Source organism: Podarcis erhardii (assembly GCF_964252035.2).
Source record: "Podarcis erhardii genome assembly, chromosome: 5".
Classification (NCBI taxonomy): domain Eukaryota; kingdom Metazoa; phylum Chordata; class Lepidosauria; order Squamata; family Lacertidae; genus Podarcis; species Podarcis erhardii.
In genome coordinates, this window is record NC_138509.1 from 85795020 (window position 1) to 85807733 (window position 12714).

General features: G+C 43.7%; 2 protein-coding genes across 4 annotated transcripts in view; one reads left to right on the plus strand and one right to left on the minus strand.

The window, feature by feature from the left end:
• The window catches only part of LRRC31 (leucine rich repeat containing 31), a gene marked incomplete at its 3' end in the record, with an annotated part of 120294 nt that overhangs the window by 105910 nt on the left and 1670 nt on the right, over positions 1–12714 (minus strand). For all 3 annotated transcript variants that reach the window (XR_014156710.1, XR_014156711.1, XR_014156712.1), the window contains exons 2-3: positions 10537–10590; positions 9180–9286 (exon numbers count right to left, since the gene is read on the minus strand). The remainder of the gene's footprint in view (positions 1–9179; positions 9287–10536; positions 10591–12714) is intronic.
• The window catches only part of GPR160 (G protein-coupled receptor 160), a 39568-nt gene that overhangs the window by 14008 nt on the left and 12846 nt on the right, over positions 1–12714 (plus strand). The window lies entirely within an intron of this gene.

A 12714-nucleotide genomic window follows, 5' to 3' on the forward strand; every position in this document is an offset into this window, starting at 1 on the left:
CAACATAGGTAGGTCCCTACTCTCAATGTGCTTACACTCTAAGACAGACTGTGGAGCAGCAACGGAAAGAAGGGACAGACAAAAGAAAGCAAGGATGACCATAGGCAAACTGCATGTAAATGAGGACAAACAAAAGACTACCGTATTTTTTGCTCTATAAGACTCACCTTTTCCCTCCTAAAAAGTAAGGGGAAATGTGTGTGCGTCTTATGGAGCGAATGCAGGCTGTGCAGCTATCCCAGAAGCCAGAACAGCAAGAGGGATTGCTGCTTTTACTGCACAGTGATCCCTCTTGCTGTTCTGGCTTCTGAGATTCAGAATTTTTTCCCCCTTGTTTTCCTCCTCCAAAAACTAGGTGCGTCTTATGGTCTGGTGCGTCTTATAGAGCGAAAAATATGGTATATGGAAAAAGTGAGTTTTGGATTGTTGTGGACTTTTAACTGTGTGTTATCTATACTTTTTCTATGTATACCACTCAGGGATCTCTTTAAGTGATTTATAAATTTTCTGTACATATATATATATTACTGAATATTTTATTTTTATATATATATATATATATATATATTTGCTTTCGTAGATTTTCACGGGTACAGGAATGCAGGTTTTGGTGTCCTCGGGTGTCTTCCCGTGTAAAAGTTGGGGTGTCTAGGCGACGTTTCGACGAGGTCTCACTCGTCATCTTCAGGCTGGTGCTTTCGGCTTCTTGTTACTGGAACAGAGCAGGATCTCAGTGTTTGAGTTCCTATAAATACTGTAGAGGGGGTGTGGTGTATAGCCTCCAATGTTCTGGGCAGAGAGGAAGTTCCCAGGCTAGTGTGCCTTTTCTTCTTTTGTTCCTTAATTACTTGAGAGATATCTTGAGTGATTTCTTGAGTGATATCCTGAGTACCACTTAGGTGGGTCATTAGGTGTGGATTAGTTGTTAAAGTCTTTGTGTCTTGACCTCTTGAACTTTGTGAAGAGTTTTCCTGAGAAGATGGCTGTACTGTACTTAGTTGTGCTCTGGCTTGGCTTCGTGTATAGGGGCGAGCTGTGGTTTTGTGGCTTGTGTCAGCCAGATCTGTGTAGGGATTGCAGGGGGGTGCAGCATCCGGAGGTGCCACCATGGATTGGCTACTGGATGGTGTCTGTAATTCATCTGTGGAGAGGGTCTGGGTTTGGGTCTGGTGTGGTTGATTGGTGTTGGCGTTCTGTGTGCCTCTGGATCTGGTGTCAGTTTTTGTGGGGAGGGCTAATTTCCAGATGTCTGGCAAGCGGGATGTGTCGTCACGCTTGTTCATGTTGTGAGGGTGTTCATGTTGTGAGGGTGTTGTGAGGATGCACAATCACACCACCACCCTGCACAAATAAACTCCGTAGCCAAGACTCTCATCTCCAGAACCAAACGCCTGGCTGACAAAGACCACTTGACAACTGAGTTACATAATCTCTCAAACGTGTTAATTGCCAATGGATACCAGCAAAACAGGATTACGAAGCTAATCCAAAAGGAAACACCCCCCAAAAACCAAGACACAGAAGAAAACAATGGCATGGCCCTCCTCCCTTATATCAAGGGCACTACAGATAAAATTAGCAAAATCCTCCATAAACACAATATCAAAACAGCCTTTTGCACCAACCAAAAAATAGCCAATATCCTCAGAAACCCCAAGGATAAAATCCAGTTGGAAAACCAAGGGATCTATGAAATACCCTGCAAAGTCTGCCCAGCCACGTACATTGGACAAACAAACAGACGAATAAATGCACGTATCGCAGAACACAAGAATGCCGTCAAAAAAGAAGAAAAAACTTCCTCTCTTTTCCAACACATGAAAGAAACAGGACACGAAATTAATTTTGCAGATTCCAAATTGCTCTTTAACACGGAACATCACCACAAGAGAATAATCATGGAAGCCATCGAGATAGAGAAACACCCTCACAACATGAACAAGCGTGACGACACATCCCGCTTGCCAGACATCTGGAAATTAGCCCTCCCCACAAAAACTGACACCAGATCCAGAGGCACACAGAACGCCAACACCAATCAACCACACCAGACCCAAACCCAGACCCTCTCCACAGATGAATTACAGACACCATCCAGTAACCAATCCATGGTGGCACCTCCGGATGCTGCACCCCCCTGCAATCCCTACACAGATCTGGCTGACACAAGCCACAAAACCACAGCTCGCCCCTATACACGAAGCCAAGCCAGAGCACAACTAAGTACAGTACAGCCATCTTCTCAGGAAAACTCTTCACAAAGTTCAAGAGGTCAAGACACAAAGACTTTAACAACTAATCCACACCTAATGACCCACCTAAGTGGTACTCAGGATATCACTCAAGAAATCACTCAAGATATCTCTCAAGTAATTAAGGAACAAAAGAAGAAAAGGCACACTAGCCTGGGAACTTCCTCTCTGCCCAGAACATTGGAGGCTATACACCACACCCCCTCTACAGTATTTATAGGAACTCAAACACTGAGATCCTGCTCTGTTCCAGTAACAAGAAGCCGAAAGCACCAGCCTGAAGATGACGAGTGAGACCTCGTCGAAACGTCGCCTAGACACCCCAACTTTTACACGGGAAGACACCCGAGGACACCAAAACCTGCATATATATATATATATATATATATATATATATATATATATATAAAATCATCATGAGCTAAACTGAAAAAGCATGAAAAACAACATGCTGTGCAGTGAAATATTCAAAACACACCATCAGCTTAAATAGCAGGAAATGAGCAGAGGTCTGTTCATTGCATTAGGCTAATCACCAGGGCTGGGTATGGTGCAATCTAGTAGTTGACACAAAGTATGAACAATTCCAGAGAACCTCCGGTTTAATTTTGAAAAGAAGAAAAAGTTCATTTTTAGAACTGCTGTAGAAAGAAAACTAGCAAATAGCTTTTTCATGTTGTGTCATACTGTTCCTGTACACTATCTACCTGCTGCTGCTGCCTGCTCTGACTGGCAGCAACTCTCTAAGATACCAAGGCCACACTAACTGGGGTGGTGTGTCTTGTTTTGGGAGATGATGATGATAATAATAATAATTTATATACTGAAAGATGGAGGGCACAGGGAGAAGGGGACGACAGAGGACGAGGTGGTTGGATAGTGTTTTTGAAGCTACGAACATGAGTTTGACTGTGGGAGGCAGTGGAAGACAGGAGTGCCTGGCGTGCTCTGGTCCATGGGATCACAAAGAGTAGGACACGACTAAACAACAATAACATATACTGCCTATACCTGGGGGTCTCAGGGCAGTTCACAGAATAAATGCCGCACTGCCCTGCGGCCTCCACTTTATTCATCCCACTGTCCCTGCCACTGGTAGAGAAGAAGAAGCAGTGCTGATTTCCAGGAAGATCTCACCAGAAATTAGGGCTGCTTCTCTACCAGAGTGGTGGGTGCCTGTGGGGGTCACCTTGGGGGCTTCTACCATCTGAGGCAGTTGCTTCACCCCGGCTCATGGATGGGATGGGCTTGCACACTATATATTACAATGGCACTATATATTACAATGGGAACTCTGTTTACAGTGTAACACTACTAGAAAGCTTCGGAGGGGCTATTTGTAGGAAGGATTGTGGGCAGGAAGTGGGTGCTTAACTTGTTCTCTGCTTATTGATTTATCACTGCAAATGTCATTTAGAAAAGTTTTGTCTTCAGTTTTTGTAAACCTGTCATGTGTGGGGAGAACCCTATAATAATAAATGGGGAGGGGATAGGAAACCTGGGGTTTTGACATAGGGGTGGCATATAATGATTGGATAAGGTAAAAGGTAAAGGGACCCCTGACCATTAGGTCCAGTCGTGACCGACTTTGGGGCTGTGGCACTCATCTCGCTTTATTGGCCGAGGGAGCTGGCGTACAGCTTCCGGGTCATGTGGCCAGCATGACTAAGCCGCTTCTGGCGAACCAGAGCAGCGCACGGAAATGCCATTTACTTTCCCGCTGGAGCGGTGACTATTTATCTACTTGTACTTTGACGTGTTTTCGAACTGCTAGGCTGGCAGGAGCTGGGACCGAGCAACGGGAGCTCACTCCGTCACGGGGATTCGAACCACCGACCTTCTGATTGGCAAGTCCTAGGCTCTGTGGTTTAACCCACAGCGCCACCCGCGTCCCTTAATGATTCGATAGGAATCTGTTAATAAACAAACAGCTGTCCCTCAGCTCTCCTTTCAGAGGTAAGAGCTGAAAGGCAAGTTCAGGAAACTGATCCGAACATGAGTATGTTGGAATTCAGGCTCGGTCAGAGGTATGTGCCTAGCTGTCGAGGCACCGGCTGAATTCCTTTGACCTCCCTCCGGCGACTCCCGGCAGGAAAAACACACGAGGTCCGTTCCGGCGATTTTCCTCAGGCTGTGAGAAAAACACACCAACTGCTTCTCCTCCTTCTCCTCCTCCCTGCATATCCCCAGGGAGGGGAATCAGACTCAGACAGAAATGTAACTACATGCTTTTATTCCTGTCTATAGCAGTCAAACAGTAAAAGATGTCTGCTCTCTTCAACAAACAGAGAGAAACTCCAAACTCCACCCATGTACATCCTGTACAGGTCATATGACACACACTGAGCTCATATCCTGTGCTCAATAAGGATGGACTGCCCCTTTGTTTCCATGGCAGCAGTCACATACATCCTGTCTGGCTTTGCAGCCACTAGCAGCTGTCTGAGCTGTTAGAGCCTTTGCTTGCTGCAGCATTGCTGCTTTAGAATAACATACTCCCCCTAAAGTATCAATGCGTGCTGCGAGCAAAGCGTCATCCAGAGAAGAAAACAAACAGTTGTTATACTTATAACACTCCCCTGTTGTTTCAGTTCCACCCTCGGAACTACCCGCCACTGGTTTTACCAATGTACCTCTCTGGTTGTGTGACTTCCAAGGAATGAGTGCATCTGCATTACCTTGGTTTGCAACTCTCTGTTGTGCCTTTGTCTCTGACTCAGACACAGCTTCAATTTGACCTTGGTCGTTTACAATAGCAACAGCTAGGTTAGCAAACTCCTTTGAATACCTCTTGGGTGGCACACCCTTCGTTGCTCTCTCAGACCTACGTAAGAAGTGCTGCTCTTCTTTGCTTTCTGGTTCAACCTTTGGACTCTTTGGAGAACCAGTACCAATTGTAAACAGTGGTTCATCCTCCTCTTCTGAGGGTCTAGTCATTACGTGAGAATTCCTCTCAATGACTGTGACAACTGAGCTGTCTGAGCTATCGCTGTCATCAGTACTACTGAACTCAACAAAATCAACATCATCATCATCATCAGAATCATCATTATCTCCTGTGGGAAATGTGTGAACAATCACTCTCTCCTGTTCAGGAGCACTCTCTAGAAATTTTGTGAGAATCACCTGACCAGATTCAGACAAAATTACTCTGTAGAGACCCTTTTCATAACCCACAAAAATGCCTCTGGCATTCTTTACTCCACCCGGAGCTTCTGTTCTCACATGAGACCCAAAAACCTTGAAATGGGCAACAGAAGGTTTTCTGTGGAACAGTTTCTCAAAAGGAGAACTTCCCAACTCTTTTGAAAACTTTCTCAACCACGTATAACAAAACGACATTAGCGATTCAACCCAGTATTCATGTGGCAGATGTGAACTAAGCAATTGCGCTTCCATTCCCTTTTGCAATTCTTTGTTCACCCTAACACAGACACATCTGTTCCAAGCTTCTTCGGAAGCTGCAATTTTGTGTCTTATCCCTTTCTTCCCTCTGGAAATCCTGTAAAAGAAAAATTGGCTTCTCATCTGTGCAAAGACAATTTATGTCAGCATCATGCATATTTTTAACCTTGTCACAAAACTCTTTAAACCTTTCTAAGGCTTCTTTCGGTCTCTCCAAAAGATAAATCCAGACAAAACCTGTGAAAGAATCAACACATATTAGGTAATACTTTGCATTGCCTCTAGAAGGTGCTAGAGGACCAATCACATCAGCATACACCCGCTGAAATGCCCTGTCGACCCTCGAGGTGACCTGGTTGGCGTTCTTCTTGGCTACACCTGCAAAAGAAACCATGTTAGAATCACAAGAATTACATTTCATGTAATCACTTTGATCAAAAGTCAACAAATATAGTCCATCTTTCTCTTCGGCAGAAAGATACAACTCTCCATCTTTGTAGACCTCGCAGTGTTGATCATCATAGGACAGTTTTAGTCCCTTCTTGGCAATCTGCGATACGCTGAGCAGATTGTACTTCAACTCTGGAACCAAATAAACATTGTTTATAGTCAAGTTCTGACTTTTAAGATACACAGTCCCATTTCCGGTGGCTTGCAGCTCTTGACCGTTGGCTTGTTGTACAACGAAGCTTTGCTTCTTAAACAACGAAAACAAATCCCTGCGATGGGTCATGTGAACCGTCGCTCCCGTGTCCAAAACGAAAGAATTCCCCACTTCTGGTGTGGCTCCTTTCGACATCAAAGCCTTTGCAGGCTTCGTCTGTGACTTGGCATGACCTCTGCCTGACGCCTCAGACTTCGTGGAGCTTCTCTTGGCTCCCTTGTTCTGACGTGGCTTCTTGCAGTACCGCTGAAGATGCCCAGTTTGTCCACAATTGTAGCATCGGACAACGTTCAAACCTACGGCATTTTCTCCAGTAGCAGTAGCAGTGGGGGTGTCAGAACTCCGTTCTTATCTCCCCCTGTCCTTGACTTCCAGGGCGGCGAGTCTGTCATGTTCACAAAGAACCACGGCAAAGACCCTGTCCGACATTAGATCAGCTGCTGGGAGGGACCCCAGCTGACTGGCAACCGTTTTGTAAGTCCGATTCAGACTGTTGATCACCATGAAGCAAAACACTTCCTCCTGCAGACGGAAATTACGTTCCACCATCTGTTGACGCAGATATTTCATTTCCGTCAGGTGCGCTTGAACATCTCCATCAGGCGCAAGCCTCAGGTTGGTCAGCTTCTCAAAATACAGCAACGCTGAAGAACCTGCATCTCTCTGATGTGTCCTTCTCAGCGTGTCCCAAACATCTTTCGCGTGCTGTAAATCTTGTATATGAATAAGCTGAGAGTCTGACACGCACAGAATTATAGCAGTTCTGGCCTTCACATCCTGTGACTCCCAAGCACGCGTTGGTGCTGTAGGGATGGGGTTCTCAATCACCCCAAACAGTCTCTGATTCTGCAGCAAGGCCTTCATCTTAATAGACCAAGATGCATAATTGTCACTGGTCAGGAGGGGCGGAGAAGGCAGGGCTCCCCCCTTCTTAGCATCCATTTTGAGTCCTTGCATTGACTCTCAAACACAAGCCTCTAAAATCCAATAGCTGGCTTGTTTACACTCTGTGCACCTGGCAGCTATAACACTGGCCACTTGGAAAGTCCCTTTCCAACAGTTCCTTCTGGGCCTAAGTCAAACTTGTTTTCGCCTCTCCGAGGCACCGTGTGACTGTACAGCCCTTATCTTGAAACTGGCCTGCGTTGCTAAGCAACTGCATTCTTTTCCTTGGACAGGAAAAACCACAGGAATGTTTGGAATGCAGAGTTCTCCTCTCTCGGAGCTGTTTTTCCCAAACCTTGCTCCCTTGAAGCAGAGAATGAATCAATCTGCATTCACACTTCTAAGCCCGAAAATCTCATACCTGGGCTCCATAGCTTGGCTTTCAGCTTCCTCTGGTCAGCTTCTGGCTGCAGAGAATCAGCTTTCTCACCTCAGGCCTCCATGAAGCAATGGAAACAGCAGCTCTGCCACTCTTTCTGCAGACTTCCATGGATCGTAGCAACCATCAGCTCTGACTACCACTGTTGAAATTCAGGCTCGGTCAGAGGTATGTGCCTAGCTGTCGAGGCACCGGCTGAATTCCTTTGACCTCCCTCCGGCGACTCCCGGCAGGAAAAACACACGAGGTCCGTTCCGGCGATTTTCCTCAGGCTGTGAGAAAAACACACCAACTGCTTCTCCTCCTTCTCCTCCTCCCTGCATATCCCCAGGGAGGGGAATCAGACTCAGACAGAAATGTAACTACATGCTTTTATTCCTGTCTATAGCAGTCAAACAGTAAAAGATGTCTGCTCTCTTCAACAAACAGAGAGAAACTCCAAACTCCACCCATGTACATCCTGTACAGGTCATATGACACACACTGAGCTCATATCCTGTGCTCAATAAGGATGGACTGCCCCTTTGTTTCCATGGCAGCAGTCACATACATCCTGTCTGGCTTTGCAGCCACTAGCAGCTGTCTGAGCTGTTAGAGCCTTTGCTTGCTGCAGCATTGCTGCTTTAGAATAACAGAGTACCGTAATAAAACTACATTGTATGCTAATGATGTAGTTTTTAATCCAGCATAATCTTTTTTTGCCCTTATGGATCTATTGAACCATTTTAACTCTCTCAAGATACAAAATTGATTAATCAAAGTCCACATTACTGAATATACTTGATTTGATTAAAAAAAATGAAATTGAAGAATTGAAGAGCATAGCCCAGCCTAGCCCAGTGGTACAGTGACTGACTATGACCAGGATTACCCACATATTCTTTCCTTTGTTTGATATGTGCCCCCCCTTTTATTTAAAAAACGGTTTTATCTGAAATAATGGTTACATCAATAGCTAAAGAGTATTTGGTAAAACTTGCTAAATATATTTTGTAGTAGCATGTTGCATTTTTTAATGTTTCAGTTTTTGCATTTCTTTTGACATTTAGGCTTGTGTGCATACACACCTGAGTCTCCTAGGCTGCTTAGCCACAGACAAAAATCTCCTGACCTGAACTCCAACCTATGTTTCTGGGCCTCTCACATACAGAAAGAGGAGGAACAGAGCCGCTTTCTTGGCTTTTGCATTCTAGTAAATTCTTCCCTTATAGGTATTTAGGGCTACCTGCTTGATATGGAAGTAAGAGGAAGTCCAACTTGCAGACGGGTTAGGGAGTTACATAGCTCCTGGAACTACTTTATAATGCAATACTGTATATGAAAACATGGTATTAAATGACCACTTGAATAATTTTCTGTCTTAAAACAGGAATAGCACTGTAGAGTAGCTTTGGAAAGCAGCAGTTAAACTAGTCCCCACTATGCACCCATGCTTTTTGTATGGATCCATTTCCAGGTGGTACAAGGGAGTTGTGTTTGTGTTTGGGCAGATTCTTACTCTGCCATACTAAATTCATAATTAGTAAGAGTGTACCTTAGAGGCCAAGTGCAGGAGAAGAGGATATTAGCTTGCTTTCATCTATTTTGTGGATTTTCATTATGGAGAAAACTTGGGCAGCACGGGCAGAGAAACAAGCAGTTCTGCTCAGAGCTACGAAAGAGAAAAAAAACAGCAGATTTTAGATGCCTCCTCAGTTATCAGAGAAGCACAGGGCTGCTAACAATATAATATAATAAACATCGTAATAGTTTAATCACTGGCAAATCCAACACTGATAATTCTATACATAAAACAGCAGCAGCACTCAGCAGTACCTTGACCAAGAGACTTGGCTCCTGTAACGTCTATAAGGCCTGGACAAATAAATGTATCTAAAGCAGGCAACAATGGAATTACAGTTCTGACTTAGTCACCGTGTGTCATTTGGCAGGTGCTGAAAAGTTCGCTTTTTAGGAAAGCTTTTAAAACTGCTGCTACTACCACCACTTTTGCTGTGTTCAATATACTTTGCTTTGATTATGATGATGTGTTTACTTTGTTTCTTCACCTCCTTGCTGCTTGTGTGGTTTGTGGTTTTTTAAAAAATGGTTTATTCCCCCCCCACTCCGTTTTATTTTTGTATTTGCTATTTGTAAATTGCCTTTGAGACCCTTTGAATCTCAATAAATAAATAAATATTGGGTTTACATACTAAAAGGATGATGTGCAGCTTTTCCACTCCCCTCCTGTAGTGTCTAGCAACAGCTGTCACATAACTCTTTCCATTTTTAAAATATATTTCTATTAATGTTTCTTTTCTATTATTCCCTTCCTTTGATGAGCATAGGGTGGTATACATAGGTTTTCTCCTTTAAACATTTATCTCCATAACAACCCTGTGATGCAGATCAAGCTAACTGAGATGTGTATTTTCAGGACCCACTCTATTCTAGTGTCTGTAATTTGTATTTACTGTTTAATAATAAATTTCAAATTGTTGTAGCCTGCCCTGGGACTTGCTGGTGAAGGGTGGGTAATAAATCTAGTAGCTGTTGTTGTTGTAGTAGTAGTAGTAGTAGTAGTAGTAGTATTGTAGTAGTAGTAATAATAATAATAATAAAATCACTGGCCCAAGTTTCATAGCTGAGTGACAGTTTGAGCCTGAGTCAGTTTTAGTCCCTAAAAATTGTGTGAAGAAAGTCATTTGCTGTAGCTTGTTCTCTGTGCAATGCAATCCTAGTTGCGTCTTAACTTGAGTAGAGCTATTCAATGAGGAGGGAACTTTATACATATTTATAAGCAGACTCGTCTTTTCTGTTTAGGATGAGCACTAGTGCTGAAAACAAGTTTTGACACTAAACCCTCATAAGCCTGGATTGAATTATGTCTTGTATTCTGGTATCCTTTTAACGTGCCACTCACCCACTTTCCTTATCTCTATGCCTTCCTGCGTTTCATCTGGGTTCTGTAACATCACAACAAATAAGACAGTGGTTATAAAGAAGATGAAATTAAATGGACCAGAAAAAAAGTACAGTAAGGAACAGATGGTTTCTGTCACTATAGTCAATTCTGCAACTTGTACAAGTTGTGCAAATCAAGGAAATGTGCATGATTCATTTTCTTCTCTAAAATTTATTCTGGTTATGGAGATAAGCAAGGACCTTTGCAGGCTCCTTTGGCTTAGGAGGCATTTGCCCATACACATTGCTCCCATCCCCGCCTGTCATGAGACATATATAGAGTCTGACATAGCAGCTAGGAGAGGGTAATGGGCAGCCATAGTCAGTGTACAGTTCCAGCTTAAGTACAATTAATAATTCAAATTATCATTCAAAGCAAGGGGAATGTAAGGAAAAAATAGAAATGATATAAAAAAGAAAATATTAAAAATACCACTCAAGTTATCCTGAAGGATTTATGATAAGGAACTCACTAGTAATGCTGACAAAGGTGAAATAGTAATTTCTTTTCAAGCACAAAATAACCTATGGCAGAAAAAGGCTCGGCTGTTTGAAACATAGGGTGTAAGTGCCAAGCAGAAACTCAAGAACAATTCTGGAGTATGTCCAATTAACCTTGCAGGTTAAGGAGTGGACATTTCTGATAACTAGGTGGGGAAATGGAGTGAAAAGATCCCTCAGTGTTGTTGGCTGCTGTAATGGCTTTAGAGTAAAAAGGACTACACCGAATTTATGAAGGAAGTTTTGTTTCGTTCAATGGAAATTATTCCTATGCATAATTATTTGGAAGTAACATCAACCAAGTTCAAGGGGACATAGTGTGATTAAACTTGCATCCTAGACATCAGCCTTCCAGAATCTGATAGTGGAGTTTGGGACTAGGATACTGAAATTAGGGATAGGGTTAGTGCCCCCTTCCTAGTATTTACAAATATATTTACAAAAAAAGTAAAAACTTCACAGGTTAGCTGCCCAAAGATGATTATTCTTGTCAGACATTTATTCCAGTTTTCCTTTGCCGGAGGGACTCCTTTGCTCTTGGATTGAAATTCTAAAACTGCATAAAATCCAGTTGCAACTTGTTAAATACCAGTATAGTGGTACCTCAGGTTAAGTAATTAATTCATTCTGGAGGTCAGTTCTTAACCTGAAACTGTTCTTAACCTGAAGCATCACTTTAGCTAATGGGGCCTCCTGCTACCGCCACGCCGCCGGAGCCCAATTTCTCTTCTTATCCTGAAGCAAAGTTCTTAACCTGAAGCACTATTTCTGGGTTAGCAGAGTCTGTAACCTGAAGCGTATGTAACCCGAGGTACTACTGCAATTTGTTGGAGGACAACAGATGAGAGTTCTGCCAGTTTGGTTCTGCCAGCTCCATATTTGAAAATGGAAATGTGTAACACTATGAGGGGACTTTGTTTAGAAGATCTGGCCAAGTTATTCAAAGAGCCACATGAGGTCCGTTTGGGGAAAGGGCTTCAGCTTTGGGAGATAAAAGTTAGGCATAGCAAAGGGACATGGCTAAACAAGGTGCAAAAATGTGAGACAGAAACACTGGTCCCCAGGCCAGGACTTAGGTCCTGGACCCCTCTGAAATAATAAAGTCTGGACAAAGTTGATGAAGCAGCAATATTTTATTGAAAATAAACACTTGCAAGTGGGTGACCTGAAAAGGCAGGCACACACTTTCTTATCAAAAACATGAATATTTACCGTATTTTTCATCCTATAGGACGCACTTTTTCCCCTCCAAAAATGAAGGGGAAATGTGTGTGCGTCCTATGGGGCGAATGCAGGCTTTCGCTGAAGCCTGGAGAGTGAGAGGGGTCGGATAGCTTCAGGGAGCTATCCACAAGCCTTGGGAGCCCGGCATGACTTCCCGCCGGGCTCCCTAGGTTTGCGGATAGCAGCCTGTTCTGGGGGCTGGGCTCAGGGGAAGCTCAGGCTTCCCCAGCCCTGCGCCTGGGGGGAAAATAATTTTTTCCCCTTTATTCCTCCCCCCCCCCGAACTAGGTACGCCCTATGGGGTGAAAAATACGGTAAACCTTTTTCCCGAGCGCAGGTCCCTCCTTTGCCGCCCACTAGGAAGGGGCATTCAAAGTTCAACACCTATTGTGTCCGTCTAT